At 38.0% G+C, this 17866-nt stretch overlaps 1 non-coding gene across 1 annotated transcript; it reads left to right on the forward strand.

The window, feature by feature from the left end:
• The first annotated feature begins 17219 nt into the window (after positions 1 to 17219).
• On the forward strand, positions 17220 to 17329 carry LOC137229623 (U6 spliceosomal RNA). Its single transcript, XR_010945777.1, has one exon. It is a non-coding gene; the product is annotated as a U6 spliceosomal RNA (small nuclear RNA).
• The last annotated feature ends 537 nt before the right edge of the window (positions 17330 to 17866 follow it).

Below are 17866 nucleotides of genomic sequence, written 5' to 3' on the forward strand. Positions count from 1 at the left end.
ATGACATTGTTAATCAACTATATTCCAATATAGAATAAAAATTTTAAAAAAGAAAGTATAAAGGCAAATCACAGACAGGGAGAAAATACTCACAACATAGGTATCTGTCAAAGGACTCATCTACATTATAAAGAACTCCTACAAATAAATTAATAAAAGACTAAAACATCTTTAATGGAACAAAGATTTAAATAGATACTTTAGAAGATATTCAAATGGACAGTAAGCAATGGAAAGTTGCTCAAAGATTTACTTATTAGAGAAATGCAAATTAGAACCACAATGAGCCAAAATTTAAAAGACTGACAATACCAAAAGCCAGCAAGAATGTGGAGCAAATAAAATGCCTTTATATTGCTAGTGTGGATGTAAAATGGCAGTATTAGATACTGGCAGTATCTAATAAAGTGAAACACATGTCTAATTAAAAAGAAAAAAAAAGGATATATTTGTGTTCTTTGTATTACCTTTACAGCATTCTTGTAAGTTTGAAACTATTGGTTTGTTTGTGTGTTCTTTAACTACATGACTCCAAAGTCAAATCTACAAAGCTTTAGTTTCTTCTTTTTCTTTGATTTCGTATTTTGGTAGAAATGTGAGAAAATGCTAGCCAAGAAGCCATTTGAAACCAGAACTGAGTTTATATGCATTCTTTCAGGAATTTGCCTTTTGCACCAAGAAAGGTATATCTGTATTTTACAAACCACATTTCTGATGTTTCTTTGAAATAGGTATCTCACATAAGAAATAGGGAACTGTGGCCCCCCCCAAAAAAGAAAATAAAATCATTAGCAAACAAGAAAACCATCCTTTAGTTATTACTCATAAGACACTGACAAAATTTAAAATGATACTGCAGAAGTCCCTACAATTTAAATCAAGGTGAAAATTAAATTGAGGTATATATAGTTTGAGAATTTTTTAAAAATCAGGATGAAGATTTTTCCATCCATTGCCTGAGTGACTTGATGAGTTTCTGGAACACCTTTTGACTTGAAAAAGCTAAAATTAATATATTTCCAGATACCCAGACTCCCCCAAAGTATTATTTCCAAGCAGATGAATATAATTTGAATCAGCAATGTTCCCAGCAAGTCAGCTAAGCCACTCTCTTGCATTATAGGATTTATGTCATGAGTATTAATCCACCCATTAACCTGACTTCAAGGATTTTACATTATAGGATTTCCTTCTCTTCTCTAAAAGCTTATTCTGTCACTCAAACCTTCTTAAAATGATGAGGTTTTCATATCAAAACTTGAAGAAATTATTTTTCTGTCTAGAATGTTAAGTTGATTAATACCTTATTTTAAGACGAATAATCATAAAATTGACCCATGTTCTCCGTAGGATCTACCTTTATTTATTCATAGATACTTGGTATTACTCCTTTCTGCTGTCTTCAAGTTTAACTCCTTTTCCTCATTTATTCATCATAAAAGCTCCCATTAATTTATATTTATATTTTTCTAATTGTTTCCCCAGATTTAATATAATTTATTTATGGTTTAATACAATACTCAAAAAATGAAAGACACATTCAGGAAATAATATAATAATTTAACCATTTATGTTGAACTAAATTCCCAGATTGCTGGAGGGATTTATTATACGGGCTTATGCTTCCTTAGCTAGAGACCACCAGATAAACTAATTGAGCTGATTGTATTTCATTTTTCTTTTTAATAGATTTGAAATACAGAGTTTCTAGTTTATAGATTTGTTTATATTGAACTAACTTCAATTACAGAATATTAAAACTCAGAAATGTTTAAAATTGGAAGTAATTCTTTTAAGATTTAGGCATAACTCCAAAAATACATTATTGCAACAAAATTACACAATCCGGAGGAAATGTAGACAGAAGTTGGACTCAGATCTCTTGAGCTGGGTCTCAGTTATGCAGGTGTAAGCGAAATAACCTCAGAAGGATCACAATCTCTCAGTGAAGTTCCTTGTCTATAAAATAAAGATAATAAAATTTTCCTACATAGATTTTTTTTCAGGAGCCATCATGGAAAGAGCATTTGACTGTGTCCAATCTCTGTCCTGAAGATTTTCATTTGCAAAGAAGACTATTCTAACACCTGGAATAGCAGGGTATTCCCCTAAAGTCAGGGATAAATCAGTGGACAAACATCCCACACTGGATGAATCTTAAAGAATGATACAGAATCATCTCCCTCATATTTATCCTCCACTGGGAATAATCCCTAGAGTACCTGAAAAGAGTATTAGGAGTTCACTGAACACCCACTATGTGCAGGTCTCATCCAAGACATTGTAATCATCAAAGAGAAGGTTACCATTTGGGGGTTAAATGAGCTATCCTCCTGTAGAAACCAATTCTCTAGTGTTGATTGAATTGGGGTGTCACATTTTCAAGAGAAATTTCCCCTTTGAGTGAAAAAACTACTCTTTAAGCAGAACATTGGTAGGAAAGGCAACAGGATGGAGCCAGTACCAGTAGCAGAAGAGGAGACAGTAGTGGATTGGGCATGTCATCCACACAAAAGGAAATGCATGACTTTTCCATCTTTGTATCAACACCCACAAAGGAGGAAAGTCAAAATGCAGCGACAAAGATAAGACAGGAGTTGCAACTCAGGTAAAGACAGGGAGTCAACAGAAACTGCTTCAAGGTTGGCAGCAATCTTCTATCAAATGAATATTATACTATGTATAACATTAATATGTAAAATGAATGAAAATAAGAAATAAGGTCCTCAAAACATTTAGATATTCACTTTGTGTAGGAAGTGCTTTCTTGTTTGTGATACTGAGATGTCCTGGCCCAACTACGAAAATTAACAAATAAGAAGGAAAACAAGAGATTGAGCCAGAATTATTTGTTGCTTGTTCATACTTCCATCGTAAAATGCAGCACATAATTATACTAGAACTGGTCATAAAGAACTATGAGAAGGTGGTGTCAGGACACGTAGGGAACACAGAATTTCAAGGAGAAAATAATCCCCAAGTCAAATGCAATCGTGAAGTCCAATATATGACTGCAGGTCACAATGACTCTGAGAGCAGTTTCTGAGTATCTGTAAACAGGCACAAGGCCAGACTGTAGTGGGTTGAATAGGAAATGGGAAGCGAGAAAGTGAGAGTATGTATGAACCATTTTATCTTGATATTGAGGAGAAATTAGATTAGCGAAAACCAGGGACAAGAGAGTCGATCCATTTTTAGAAAAAATAATCTCAAATTTTTCATGAAAACATTGGTTGTAGAACTTAAATGTTCTATTTAACGCTTAGTCATGCACAAACTTTTAATAAATTCCTTCCAAATCAGTTCCACTTACTAATCAACTTTCACCTTCTCATTATAGAAATGATCACACAATGAACGGCATTAACTGCATTACTAAATACCCAAGTGATCAAGTGACTCCCGTATGCCTCTGTTGTCAGGGTTCCCACACGAAGCCCCATTCAGTTGAATAGTTTACCGACTTTCATGAATAAGGTCTCATCCCCTAGAACACACACACCACACTGAATAGTAAAATGAGAAGTGATAAATTAATTTCAATCTCCAAATTCAAATTCCCATGAATGTTTTATTTTCCTATTTACTTTTAAGCCTAAAGAATTCTCCTTTTTTCAAGATCTAAGTGTTAACTGTGTTTCTGTCATAATAGCCCTTGAATAAAGAACATCTTACGTGAAATAAAGGGCTCCATTCTAATATTAACTTTACCATTCCTTATTCATCTTAATTAACGATTCATTTATGGCCTGTGCTACATTTTATGCGACCCTAAGATTCCATTAAACCTTTTAAAATTACCAGGCTTGTCAGTATTTCTTTATACCAATGAGTTCTGGGTCAAGGCAGACATCGAAGCGTTCTGGGCTCGCCTCCCTCCACGGGCACACCGAATCTGCAGCTAAGTATGAAACAACTTCCTCTGAAATAAACCTCATCTCTGAGCAAATGCTATGCATCAGGTGAATGAGAGAATTAAGTCCCACGTGTAAGAAGGTAGGGGAGCCTGGGGCACATCTCCCCATAAACCCCACCCTGGGGCAGAGCGATGCACCATCGGGAGGGAACTCAAACCCCAGAGCTTCTCCCTGAGGAGCGTAGGGTTTGACGCCCACATTGGAGACCCCAACTTTTAAGACCAGCCCCTGACTGCCAAGTTCCTAAAACATCTAGCTTTAAAAACCTCCAGGGCTCGGTCCACATTACCCAAAAGGTTAAAATAAAACGGTCTAAGAAACAGCCTTAAAGGGCTCCAGCGCTCGGACTCACCAGCTCCAGGGCTCATGGTGGACGCATAGGATGGAGAGGTCCCAGACTTCTGTAAATGAAGCTCATTTGCTTATCATAAAGCTGTTGGCAGGAGGGGCAGTCATCTAATTTAGCACACATCTGGCCTCTGCTGGCTGGCGGGCACCGTCTTCACACTCTCCCTGTGCCTCGCTCTAGCCCCAGACACTATATATATATATATATATATATATATTAACGCTAAAGTTTTTTTTTCTTTTCTTTTTTCTTCTTTTTCCTGCAGATGCTAGCTATGCACTCTCCTTCTGTCCATCTCCAGCTGGCAGGCGCCGTCTTGGCGTGCTTTTTGCCCGGCGCCATCTTTATCTCTCTCCTTCTTCCTGGCCACGCCATCTATACCCTCCGCCTCACCTCCACCCCAGCGGATGCACCCCATCTTCACACTCTCCCTCTGCAGTGCTCCTGAGCACCAGTCTCCTGGAGGGAAGCTTTTAAGTGCATCTGGTGCCCTGGTTTTTGCAGCTGCCACCCAGGGGACAACTCTGGATCACTGACTCCGTGGCCGACGGGATTTAAGCCAGGGTCCCACAGGACTGTATATATTTGCATATTTTCAAAGCTGCTGCCTGAGGGTCTGGCTTCCAATCTGCCTGAATCTCGGTGCTGCCTGAGATCCTTCCCTTTGGGACACTGATAGTTATAGGAAAACCCTCAACTACTGGGAGCCGCTAAAACTAAAATAGGCCACTTGGACGGTCACAAAGGTTTGAGGGACAACCAAGAGCCAGGGCAGGGTTGAACAATGATGCTCATCTCCTACCCAAGGCGTCTCCTTTAAGACTGGGGGGGGGGGTGCTTCCCTGGTGGCGCAGTGGTTGAGAGTCTGCCTGCCAATGCAGACGACGCAGGTTCGTGCCCCGGTCCGGGAAGATGCCACATGCCGCGGAGCGGCTGGGCCCGTGAGCCATGGCCGCTGAGCCTGCGCGTTCGGAGCCTGTGCTCCGCAGAGGGAGAGGCCACAACAGTGAGAGGCCCGCGTACCGCAAAAAAAAAAAAAAAAAAAAACTGGGAGAGGGGGCTGTTTATCTAACGCATAGACATCAACACAGAGTCAAGCAAAACGAAGAAATCGAAGACTATGTTCCAAACAAAAGAAAAGGTAGAACCTCAGGAAAAGCCCCTAATGAAATGGAGGTAAGTAATTTAACTTTATATCAATTTTCTTAAATTTACCCTCATGGTCTGTGGATCTTTGATGTCCTGAACACTTTAGAACCAAATTTCTCTAATTTTTTAAAAAAATTCTCCAGGAATACAGTCTCATCCCTTCCCATACACTTTGCCATCTCCCAAAGAAGGAATAATCAACAAATCTTTTCCTATGTGGATTTCAACAGGATTTGTGGGTAAATAGTAATAATAACAGGAATAAAGATGCAGACATAGAGAATGGACTTAAGGACACGGGGAGGGGGAAGGGTAAACTGGGAAGTGAGAGAGTGGCATGGACATAAACACACTAACAAATGTAAAATAGATAGCTAGTGAAGCAACCCCATAGCACAGGGAGATCAGCTCGGTGCTTTGTGACCACCTAGAGGGCTGGGATAGGGAGGGTGGGAGGGAGATGCAAGAGGGAGGGGATATGGGGATATATGTATACATATAGCTGATTCACTTTTTTATACAGCAGAAACTAACACAACAATGTAAAGCAATTTTATTCAAATAAAGATGTTAAAAAAATTTTTTTAATTTAAATTAAAAAAATAGTAATAATAATAAGATAATAATCCACAAAGGATTAACGTGCTCATACCTTCTCATCTTGGGCCTTTGCTAGAATGACCATAAACTTTATCATCCAAACTAGGAAACTCTGAAAAGTGAAAGGGGGTGTTTTTCATAACTATACCAAAAGGTAGGCTTTGACTAGGACAAAATTAGGGAAACCTGACTTTTTAGCTATCCTGTCACTCAAATTTTTAGCTATCCTGTACCAGGAAACAATAAATACTGAAGGAACTACAGCAATTTTGGGTAAGGAGTGGGGATAGTGGAGGTCTGTGTCTTGCTCTTACAGTTCCTATAAATTCCACTCTTACTTTGACGTGCACCATTGCTGCAGGATAATGCTGGCACTATCTGAAAATGGCTGACCTTAGTTATAAACCTCTGTCCTGGACCAATTCCTTAAACTACATTCTAGCTGCCTTTTTCTCCAGCTTTCCGACTTCATTTCTTTCCCCCCATTCTTGAGCTTGCCTCATTCTTTGGACTTGCTGTATGTAGTACTGTTTTTTGACTGCAAACTTGGTTTCCTTTCAACTGTGACTTGGATTCTCCCCAGGCTAAACTGGGCTCAGTTCCAACATGAGACAACATAAAATGCTAAAATTACTTACCCAAATTTTCCTTTACCCTTTTATCATGGAAAGAACTATGGGAGTCATGAATTAATTCATTCTCAATTACTTTGAAGGCCATAGTTCTGGATCAAAAAATAATCTTCTCTCAGAATATGACCCAAAACAAGTGTAATGTTAAATATTAACATATTTTCATCATTTCCAGTTGTAATTATTTCAACAGAAAACAGATGCAAACAGATCATTTTATAAGCAGTCATCAAACTCATGGAGTTAACATTGGTTGCTAGTTTAGAAAATAAGCTACTAAACCTTCTTCCATTATTATCTCAATAGCTCTATAAATAAATATGTCATTTGCAGTCTGAAAGAGTTGGTTGGCAAAGTGAGTGACATCCCAGTTTATTTTAAATCAGGGCTTCCAGTTTGGCAAGTTTGGGAGTTTTCTTGTAAATAATTGATTTATGACAACTCTTATTTTTGTACTTAGTGCCAATGGGAATGCAAGGAAGTTTAGTGTATATCTTTGTTTTAATGCATCTGGGAGACATACTACAAATTAAGATGACAGATGGGAAGAACCACCATTGACTTTGGGACAATTCAGAGAGGGTTTCCAAGAGCCCATTAATTTTTGTGTTCCAGAAGTTTAGGCACTAGCTTGAAAATAATAAATTAACTATGCTAGCATAATGAAAAACCTTTGCTTTTGTATAATGGGGAAAAGCACAAAAAACACACATCTACATAGTAACACCCAACCTAATGGTTGTTTAGCCCTTTTTTAATTCCCTAGCAGTTTATAAATTATGATACCACCACTCTGAAATGGAAATTTGTGACATTTGGGAATTCTAGAGGACACTTCTGAAGCTGGAATTATTCCAATTTCCATCATGATATAACATTTCTCCAATCTGAGAGACGTAAGATAACACATGCTTTCTGTGTGAAATGCCTGTTCTGTAGGTAGATCCAACCAACTGCTTGCAGGACCATTATTCATTTGGGGTGGAATCAATGTAGTAGATGATCAAGCAATGGTGGATAGGGTGAGAGATCCTAGTTGATAAAATGCTGGGAAAATACTGCTTAAACTGCATTTTTAATATAATTTTTAAAGGTTACTTTCCATTTGTAATTATTACGAAATATTGGCTGTATTCCCCGTGTTGTACAATACATCCTTGTACCTTCTACTCCCCCACCTCTAAATTGCCCCTCCCCACCCCACTGGTAACCACTGGCCTGTTCTCTGTATCTGTGAGCCTACTTCTTTTCCGTTATTTTCACTAGTTTGTTGTATTTTTGAGATTCCACATATAAGTGCTATTATACAGTATTTGTCTCTGTCTGACTTATTTCACTTAGCATAAAGCATTTAACATAAACAATGCCTTCAATAAATAATCAGTAACTTCTCAAATATCATTTATTTTATTCCCCAAGAATGTATTTATTTTAAAATTCATAGTTACATGAATTTATTATTGAGGAAATTGACCTGTGGGTTTTAAGATGTTTTACTTTAAATCTGACACACACCCCACAGACAAATGAATGTTTCATATCATTTATATTGAATACATATGAGACCTTATTTCTGAAATCTGAAAAAGGCAGTTACACTTATCAAAAGGGAAATATATTTCAGTGTCACTTACTGAAATGTTACCACATAATTTCTTGCTCTAAAATGAAAAGACTCAAAATCACCAGATGAGTTTTACCTTTTTTTTTTTTTCTCCAAAACAAAGCTTGTGAAGAAATCAAGTATACAAAGAGCTCTCCTGAACCGTGTTCAACTCTAGGCCCCCTAGTGGGATAGATGTAAAGAATGAAAGACCCCAATTCACCTTTGAGAAGAAAATGGGAGGATAATGCTGATGAGGCAGCAAAAGGACCTTTCAAAATAAAAGTGCCAGTGTTCAGATCCCTGGGGACCTCAACGAACATCCAAACGTAGACAATCTCTCCATATTATTTAGGAATGTGTGTTCTCATACACAACAAAATCAAAAATAAATTGTGCCATCTCTCCCTTGTATGTGTTTGTGTGTGTGTGTACATATATATGCATACCCATTCTGAGAAAAAGAGCACTTATAAAATGTGAACTGTTAGGAGAGTTCTCTGGGATCTGCCAGGAAAGCTGGTCAAAAGGATAATGAGAGGAAAACAAAAACTAACTTCAGTTTGTGTAGTGCAAAAGCAAAGAAATAAGTGTTGGCTCTTTCCAACACTCGTGGTCACCCGCTCAAAATCTAAGGGGAATGCCAAACCTGTATCATGCCTTTATACAGACCTTGACTCTAAGTCTTCTCCAATGTCTGAGTGCCTTCAGTCAAGACTGCTCATCTAATTTGGTTAAAGCAGAGCACAGCCATAATTTCAAAACCATTAAGTTCCAGTAATCAAAAACCTAGATTGCATTCTCGTCACAATTAAACCTCCCTTCCAAAAATGCAAGCTCTTTGACAAAAATGTCCACAGAAGCAACCAGAAATAAAAACTACTTCAATTTCCAAGCATTCAATCTACCATTTACTACCATTTCACTCCTACCTCTAGTCTAAGTAATCATTAACACTCATCCAGGCAAGTTATCTGCCTCAAGAAATCTTTTTACTGGGTCTTTACTCCTCCTGTTGTTTCTCTTTCCATTCTCCACAAATATTAACAAGTGCATCAAATCATATTACTTCTCTGTTTAAAATACCCTAATGTCTTCCCCCTAGAATTAGAACAAAATCCAAAGTCGTTACCATGGCTGGGAAGCTCTGCATAATCTGGCCTCTGCCTATCTCTTTGACTTCATCCCCTGTATCTTTCTCTAGTTTGCTCTTCTGTATCCACATTGGCCTTGATGCTGATCCAGTGTTCTCATGACAAAGCATTTGCCCTTGCCTGTCTCTCTGCCTGCACACTTATTCCCCAAATGTCCACATGGCTCAGTTCGTTTAGGTATCTGTTTAATGCCACCTCCTCAGTGCCCTTCTCTGACCAAGTGGTCAGAAAACCCTTGCGTTTTCAATTCTTTACATCTGATACATTGTTCAAATCATATGACCTTTCTGGGATTCAATTTCCTCATGTATAGTTTATCTATTGCTGTATAACAAGGGCTATAGACTAAATGTTTATGTCTTCCCCAAACTCATATGTTGAAGTCATAAACCCCAAAGGTAACAGTATGAGGAAGTGGGGTCTTTGGAAGGTGATTAGGTCATGAGGGCAGAGCCATCATAAATGGGATTAGTGCTCTAGTGAGAGAGACTCCAGATAGCTCTCTTGTCCCTTTCACCATGTGAGGATACAATAAGATGCCTTATGAACCAGGAAGTGAGTCTCACCAGACACCAAATCTTCTGGCACCTGGATCTTGGACTTCCCAGCCTCCAAAACTGTGAGAAATAAAGTTTTGTTGTTCATAAGCTACCCAGTTTGTGGTACTATGTGATAGCAGCCTGAATGGACTAAGACAACAATTTACCCAAAAATGTAGCTGCTTAAAAAAATGAATATTTATTATCTATTTTTCTCTGGGTCAGGAATCCAAATGCAGTTTTGCTGGTGCCTCTGGCTCACGCTTTCTCTCAAAGCTATAATCAAAGCGTAGGTCTAGTTACATCAAGGCTCTACTGGATATACTTCCAAACCACCTATATGGCCGTTGGCAGCCCTCAGGTCCTCATTGGCCATTGACTGTTGATATTAGTTCCTTAACACATGGACCTCTCCATAGGGCAGCTCACAACACAGCAGCTGCTTTCCTTCAGAGCAAGCCTATGAGAGAGAAAGAAAGGAAATGGAAAACGGCAGCTACCTTTTCTTTGTAACCTGATCTTGAAAAATATCCCATCACTTTTTCCATATTCTTTTCTTTAGAAATAAGTCACTAGGTCCAGTCCACACTCAAATAATCAGGAGAGAACTGTGGCTCATTGGAGGTCACCCTCCAATGGGTGACTGCCTGCCACACTCGAGTATAAAGTGGAAATAGTATTGCCTGCCACACAAGGTGGTTGGTTATAAAAGCACAACATAAATATATTCTCACTGACTTATTTGCATATACAGTTTGTTCTTGGTATCCATGGGTTCCACATCCTCGGATTCAACCAAACACAGACCAATAATATTTAAGAAAAAAAAAATCCAGAAAGTTCCAAAAAGCAAAAGTTGAATTTGCCACATGCTCAGCAACTATTTACATAACCTTTACATTTATTTGCAACTATTTACATAGCATTTACATTGTGTCAGGTATTATACGTAATCTGGAGATGATAAAAGTATACGGGAGGATGTGTGTGGGTTATATGGAGATACTATGCCATTTTCTATGAGGGACTTGAGCATCTGCAGATTTTGGTATCTCTAGGGGTCCTAGAACCAATCCACTGGGGATACTGAGGAATGACTAACTTATTTTAAGTCTTTGTTGTAAACTAATATATGTAAGTTCAACAGAAAAGCTCTCTTGCAGATGAAAAGATTTAAGGGAATTTCTCACAGCATGGACATTACTGTTAGAGTTATGACCAGAATTCCAAAGATAAAATGCCATTCTTTTACCTACTTACTTATGCTTTGATTTCTTTACCCATAGAAGTGTCAAGTAGTATTTTTTAATGCATCCTCCAACAGAATTCTAGATGCCAAGTATAATTACTCTAAATAGTTAGAATCCTCATAGGAAAATAAATGTACTTCCAGCATTAAAAATGTAATGAGCTTAGCCACAAATATTTAACTCACCAAGTTAAAATAATCATAAGGCTTTAGAGTATGTATAAGGTCTGAAATACTTGCTGGGAAATTAAACTAACTTTAGGAAATTAATCTATCATATATTTTCACATAGAAAAGTAGTTTATAGATGTTATTTTAAAGGAATGACCATTTCATTCCACTGAAATAGTAAATATCAAGTAACTCAGACATTCTAGGAATAAAGGTATAGACAAGTTATTTTCTACAAGTGTCTATAAGACTCAAGGACCCAGAACTTAAAAGGTCCACAAGGGAATAACCTAAAGATCATAAATCTAGGACACTTTTCATTCACAATCCACTACACTTTTCACTCTAGCACAAAAAAACTTTCAATAAGCGTGTGGCAGCCTACAGTGTGCAAAATATACCGTGCAGAAAAGTGATTAATAATTAAAAAAAGACAAGAATACCCCTCTAACTAGAAACTCAAAACCTAGATGAAAAGATAAGGCATAATCCATAAAACAGTAACTAAACATAATGCCCAGTGTCCACTTGGGTCATCCTACCCCTCAAGATCTGTATACAATTAGCTTGAACCCCCAACTCCTCGTTCAATGGGAAGATGATTGTCTCCCTCTGAATTTCTGAAAATTCTCTGCCATTTCTCCCAGCTCTCTGGCTCTGAGTTCTCCCTTCTTAATCCTCCATTTTCTGCTCAACTTCTGGTGGCTAGGTATTCCTCCATCCTCACTGCTCTTCTTTAATCTCAACACAGATCTCCACCCATTTAATTTGATTCCCATGAAAACCACTCATGTCAGGCTCTTGTGTGTGTAGCAGCCATCAGTGAGTATTCAGGAAGAAAAAAGGAGTTTATTTCACAACCACACAGATGCCTAAAAATTCAGTCTTAGACACCTTTTAGGCCATTTCCACTAGTGGCCAGCCTCTCCCCAAGATATGTGGTTCTCTGTTTCTCTCTTCAGTCTCCCCTCCCCAGCACCTCCAATCTTGTTTCGAATTTGTTTTCTCTTTGTGCCTCGGTGACATTTATTCTCATAGGCTTATTTTCTCTCTCCAAGCAGACATCAAAGTATTTCCTTAACAAGAAACAGTCTTCTCTCTAGGAGAAATTCTGGTGCCAGTTCCTCAGAAAATAACTTTTTTGCCCTTTCGCACCACTTTATGTACTGAGAATACACAAGGCTCAAGCCTTTTTGTCCAATTGCTTGTGGTCATTTTCTAATTTAAGATTCACTTTCTTCAGCTCTGTCTAAATTAGTAATTGATTCTTAGACTTCAGCATGTGTAGGGATCACTTAGACTGCTACTTAAGAATGCAGATTCCTGATCTGCACCTTGTTATTCTGAATCAGGATCTGTGAAGTGGATCTCAGGAACTGTGACCACCAGCTGAAGGGATTCTGACATTGGCGCTCCAAAGGACACAATTTAAAAATCATTGATCTTATTCATTAATAAAAACATTAAATAGCATTGATTTAGTCCTCACCTCCAAGGAGCACCATGCACACTGTATCCTCAGATTGAAAATAATTCATAGTGATTTCTTCAAAAAGTTATGCAATCTTTAAAATTCTAAGATTGGTGAAAATTTTTGAAATTTTTACTGGAGGTTGAGGTGAAAAGGATAAACTTGGGTATAGACATACGTACGAAAATGAAAGGCCCATATAGGCAGAGATTTTTATCTGTATTTCACTGTTGAACTGTTAGCACCTGGACCACTCCCTGAAATAGGGTAGTTCTTAATCCTTATAAGAATATTAAGTACTATAGCAATCAATTATGGACACAAAAAGGAAACTTCTGAGGTTACTTCATTATAATTTTTGAGATATTCAAGAGCCAAAGCAAATAAAAGCTAAAATATGGAATGTGGGAAACCAAGTAGCAAGGTGTTTAAAATTATGCTATCCTCTTAATATGTTAGAGAAGGAAAACATTAAAGGCTAAATTCAAATTAAAGGAAAACTCCCACCGATTCCTCTATAGGGTATCATCACATTCGCATGAAAATAATCTCCTATTACCAGCAGAAACAAATTACTGAAATGTACCTGAGATAATTAAATTTCAAGCTGGAGCAGACTCTGCTGGGAAAACTGAGTTTTAAGTTAGTTTGTATTCTTAATGTATTCTTTGTCAAAATCTGATGTCCTCCTTCAAGGGCAATTTTCCAGGGGCCAAAATCATTGCATTCTGTCTTCACCTCATGAAATTTTTAAAGTGTGTGTTAGGGCAGAGGCTTTATGAAAAATGTCCATCGCTTAAGACAGGAAAACCTATGGAGATAGCGATTTCATTTTATGGCAAAAATATCTGATTCCAACATCATCCTCTGTTCAGAAATTAGTTTATGAAGCAAACAATTGGCAATCTGAAATATTTCTCCACTAGTAACAACAATGTAGATATTTGGTAGAATAAATGCAACCATTTAGACAAGAACAGGGTTCTCTATTGTACGAATACTCTGGTAGAAACACATCGTGCATGTAGCTGACTTCTGCATTTGGATTGTGCTGTGTGTATTGTAAGTGAACATATTTTGCTCCAGTCCTTACTCCTTTGACCTTTTAGAGTCTTAATGAGACTCCCAAAGCAACAATCAAAGCACAGTGTTCCATTCTGGAAGCATTCAGAAAGCAATGCACTGTGGCTAAATTTACTTGTAGCAGTCAGAGTTTAAAAAGACATCTGATGACCATCTTTCTAGGAGACACACAGTCACTCATTTTCTATTTAAATAAATTGTTAAAATAGTTGCTGCTTCTTAGCTCACTCATGTAAAAAAAAAAAAAAGTCGGGGTAGAGGGGGCCCCGGGGAACAATAACAAAAACGACCCATGTGAGGATTTTAATGACTGCAACTCAGGCATACTCATATTGTAAGACACAGAACAATGGAAACTTTTGTGCTCATTTGAAACAATTCTGGCTCAGAAAACACAAATTACAATTAAAATTGAGGCAACAAAATTAGAAGCTGAAAACATTGAGAATTGCTCATGTTGAAGAAACAGTGTCTGCTTTATCAAGAATTATATTTGGCACAAACTTCAGAAAGTAAGTGAAAGTTAGGGGGGGAAAAGGAAACTCAAACTTCAAAGTAGTATTTCATCTCCTAAATGATAACATGCGAAATATCATATATCTTTACGCATTCAAAAGTTTATTCATTTAAGCAATAGCCCTGATTTTAAGATGTATTTTGTTTATGGTACTCGGTCTGGATTTTTTTTCTGGGTAACATAATCTAAAAGAGCACAGCAAGGCCCAGAAAGTCAGCTCTTCGCTCCACACTGTTAAATTACATGGTGGGGATAAAAACTTACCAGATTAGAGAGCCCAGATGCATTTTGGAAGTTTAAGCAGAACTCAAGTGCAATCTAGCCTTCTCCACTGGAAATCTAGATTTAAAAAGCAGCTATTTTTTTCTTTAATTTTATTTTATTGTGGCAAGAACACTTAACATGAGGACTAGCCTCTTAACAAATTGATAAGTGTGTAATACAGCATTTGTGGTCTACAGGTGCAACATTGTACAGCAGCTCTCTAGAACTTATTCATCTTGCATAACTGAAACTGTCTTTCTGGCATAATGTCCTCAAGATTCATCCATGTGACAGCATATTGCAGAATTTCCTTCTTTTTTAAGGCCAAATAGTACTCCATTGTATGTATATACCACATTTTCTTAAATAAATAAAAAACAATTCTCTCAGAATTTACAAAATTGTAAATGAAGAGAAAAGCCAGCCTGGCTTCTGAAACGGTACAGTTGTCTGAGGGCCTCAGTGCTGGGATACATTTTCCAGCAGCACAGAATCCGGGTTGGAAGGAGGAGAGTAAAGAAAAGGGATTAGGAAAGTCATCCCCTACTTCTACCCTCCTGCCCACGTGCATCTATCCTGAACTATGGGCTGGTGCCTATGGCTGGTCAGGTCTGCTGGGGGAAGCTCAGGTAAGAGAACAGAAGGAGTGTGGGAAGGAAGGACACATGAGAGGAACATGGAGCTCACCCAGACCAGCTTCTTTTACCACTTAGATTGGTTGGGGTAAAATTAAAGCCCTTTACCAATCCCCTCTACCGCTCCCCCCAACAAACATGAAATATTTTTTCACTCAACTGTATAAATCTTTACTTGATCTTAAGTAAATCTAAAATTATGTCTGTAATCTTAGGAATCAAAAATAGTTGAACACAATTGTGCATTATGTACAATAAGTGGAGGAGTCAAAGTCAAACCAGGGTCAGGGGTGTCTTCTAGAACCATGCTCTTTCCACAACAGAGAGCTGCTCGTAAATAACAGGAGTGGAGGGCTTCCCTGGTGGCGCAGTGGTTAAGAATCTGCCTGCCGACGCAGGGGACACGGACTCGAGCCCTGGTCTGGGAAGATCCCACATGCCGCAGAGCAACTAAGCCCGTGTGCCACAACTACTGAGCCTGAGCTCTAGACGCTGCAAGCCACAACTACTGAGCCTGCAAGCCACAACTACTGAGCCTGCGAGCCACAACTACTGAAGCCCGCATGCCTAGAGCCAGTGCTCCACAACAAGAGAAGCCACTGCAATGAGAAACCCGCGCACCGCAACGAAGAGTAGCCCCCGCTCGCCACAACTAGAGAAAGCCCACGCGCAGCAACGAAGACCAAACACAGCCAAAAATAAATAAAATAAAAAATAAATTTAAAAAATATAACAGGAGTGGGAGCGCTGTGTGAGGAAAGCCCACAAACAAAGTCTAAATAAAACAAGCAGAAACCTCACCAACGGCTGACAGATATTTAAGGGCTTCCTGAATGGGTGATAATAAAGCTCCACTAGGGAAAATTCTGGAAACAGATATAGCTCTTAGTGCATAACAGGTGTTGGGATCAAAATGTAGATGCAAGAATGTTTGTACATCAGGGCTGTAATGGAATTCTAAATGGGGTCTTCTGGCACAGCAGTTTTATTTCAAGAGATGTTCTAATTTCAAAGCCATCATTCCAGAAGTCAGCAAATTATGAGCATGAATACAGAGAAACTGCACCAGAGTATATTGATGAAATCTTTCTCAGTCCTCCCAACCACAAATCTTGAGTGTGGCTATTGAGAAAACGTTCGCTTGTAAAACATTTAGAGATAATAGTGAGAGTTCAACTCAAAACTTGGGTGAGGTAAGTATCATTGTTCAGCATATAAATGATTGCACAAGCAAAACTAATGTGTTCATAAGAACAGGATGTGTTCGTAAGAAGAGGATGTGTTTGTGGAGGCTGTCTAAGGCCCTAAATTGAGAAAGTGGGGGGCAGATGTGGTCTTAGACACAGCAGATCTCAGAGATTAAGAGCAAGGGCTATATGGGCAGGCTGACCCAGAGCCATGTCTTTCACCCATAGCTTACTGGTTGTAAGACCATGTGTAGTTAATTATACTACTATTTCTGAATCTTAGTTTTACTATCCTTAAAATGAAAATAAGGGAATTACCTCATTGCATTCTTTTTGAATTAAGCTGGACAATGCATTGTGCATTATTTAGCATAGTGCCTGGAATATATTAAGAACGCATTTAATCTAGATTTAATCACTTTTCAGTTGTTTCATTTTCAACCAGATAAATTAGGAAAATACAGCAATGATCATTTTGGATCAGATAACCTATCCCTATATTCTGTCTCTGCGTGTAGAATCAGAAGGTATTTTACTCACCTTCCATGCCTCAATACCCTGATAGGGAGCATTATAGAATTGATCAAAGCCCTTTTTTTATAATAGTCATTAAACGGATCTTGCTTGTCTTTCAGACTCACAGTCTCTATAATTTTTTCTTCTTTATGTAAATAAGTGTTTTCATTAAAATGTGTACCAGTGCTCACTTCAGCAGCACATATACTAAAATTGGAACAATACAGAGAAGATTAGCGTGACACCTGCTCAACGATGTCATACAGGAAATTCAGGAAACATTCCACATTATTATGAAAAGAGTTCTGGATGTGGATGGTGGTGTTGGTTGCACAACAGTATGAATGTCTTTAATACCACTTAACTCTTCATTTAAATTGGTTAGCATTGTAAATTTCATGTTACATATATTTTACTATGATACCGAAATTAGAAGAAAATGTATTAACACCGCTTCATTAAGAGGACACTGAGCTATTAAAATACTGGTCCCTTGTCAACAATTTTATATATTTGACTGGTCGCAGAATAGCTAAATTCCTAGCCCACTGTTATCAGCAAAGCAGAGGCAAACACAGCATTAAAATTCTGAATATTGCAAAGACTGACCAGAGCAAGCTGGGTTTTGCTTATTTATTTATGCTTACTGCAATACATAACAATTCAGAAGCATGACCATTTGTAGAATTACCTGTTATCACTGAATATTCCACTATTGTATTTTTATACTTCTAGAGAGACTCATGGGACAGAAGAGAGTAATCAAAGCGTAATTTTATTTCATGTTGATGCCAAACAGCAATTTAAAATGTTCTTGTATTATTTACTTT

The sequence above is a fragment of the Pseudorca crassidens genome, chromosome 8 (genome assembly GCF_039906515.1).
Source record: "Pseudorca crassidens isolate mPseCra1 chromosome 8, mPseCra1.hap1, whole genome shotgun sequence".
Classification (NCBI taxonomy): domain Eukaryota; kingdom Metazoa; phylum Chordata; class Mammalia; order Artiodactyla; family Delphinidae; genus Pseudorca; species Pseudorca crassidens.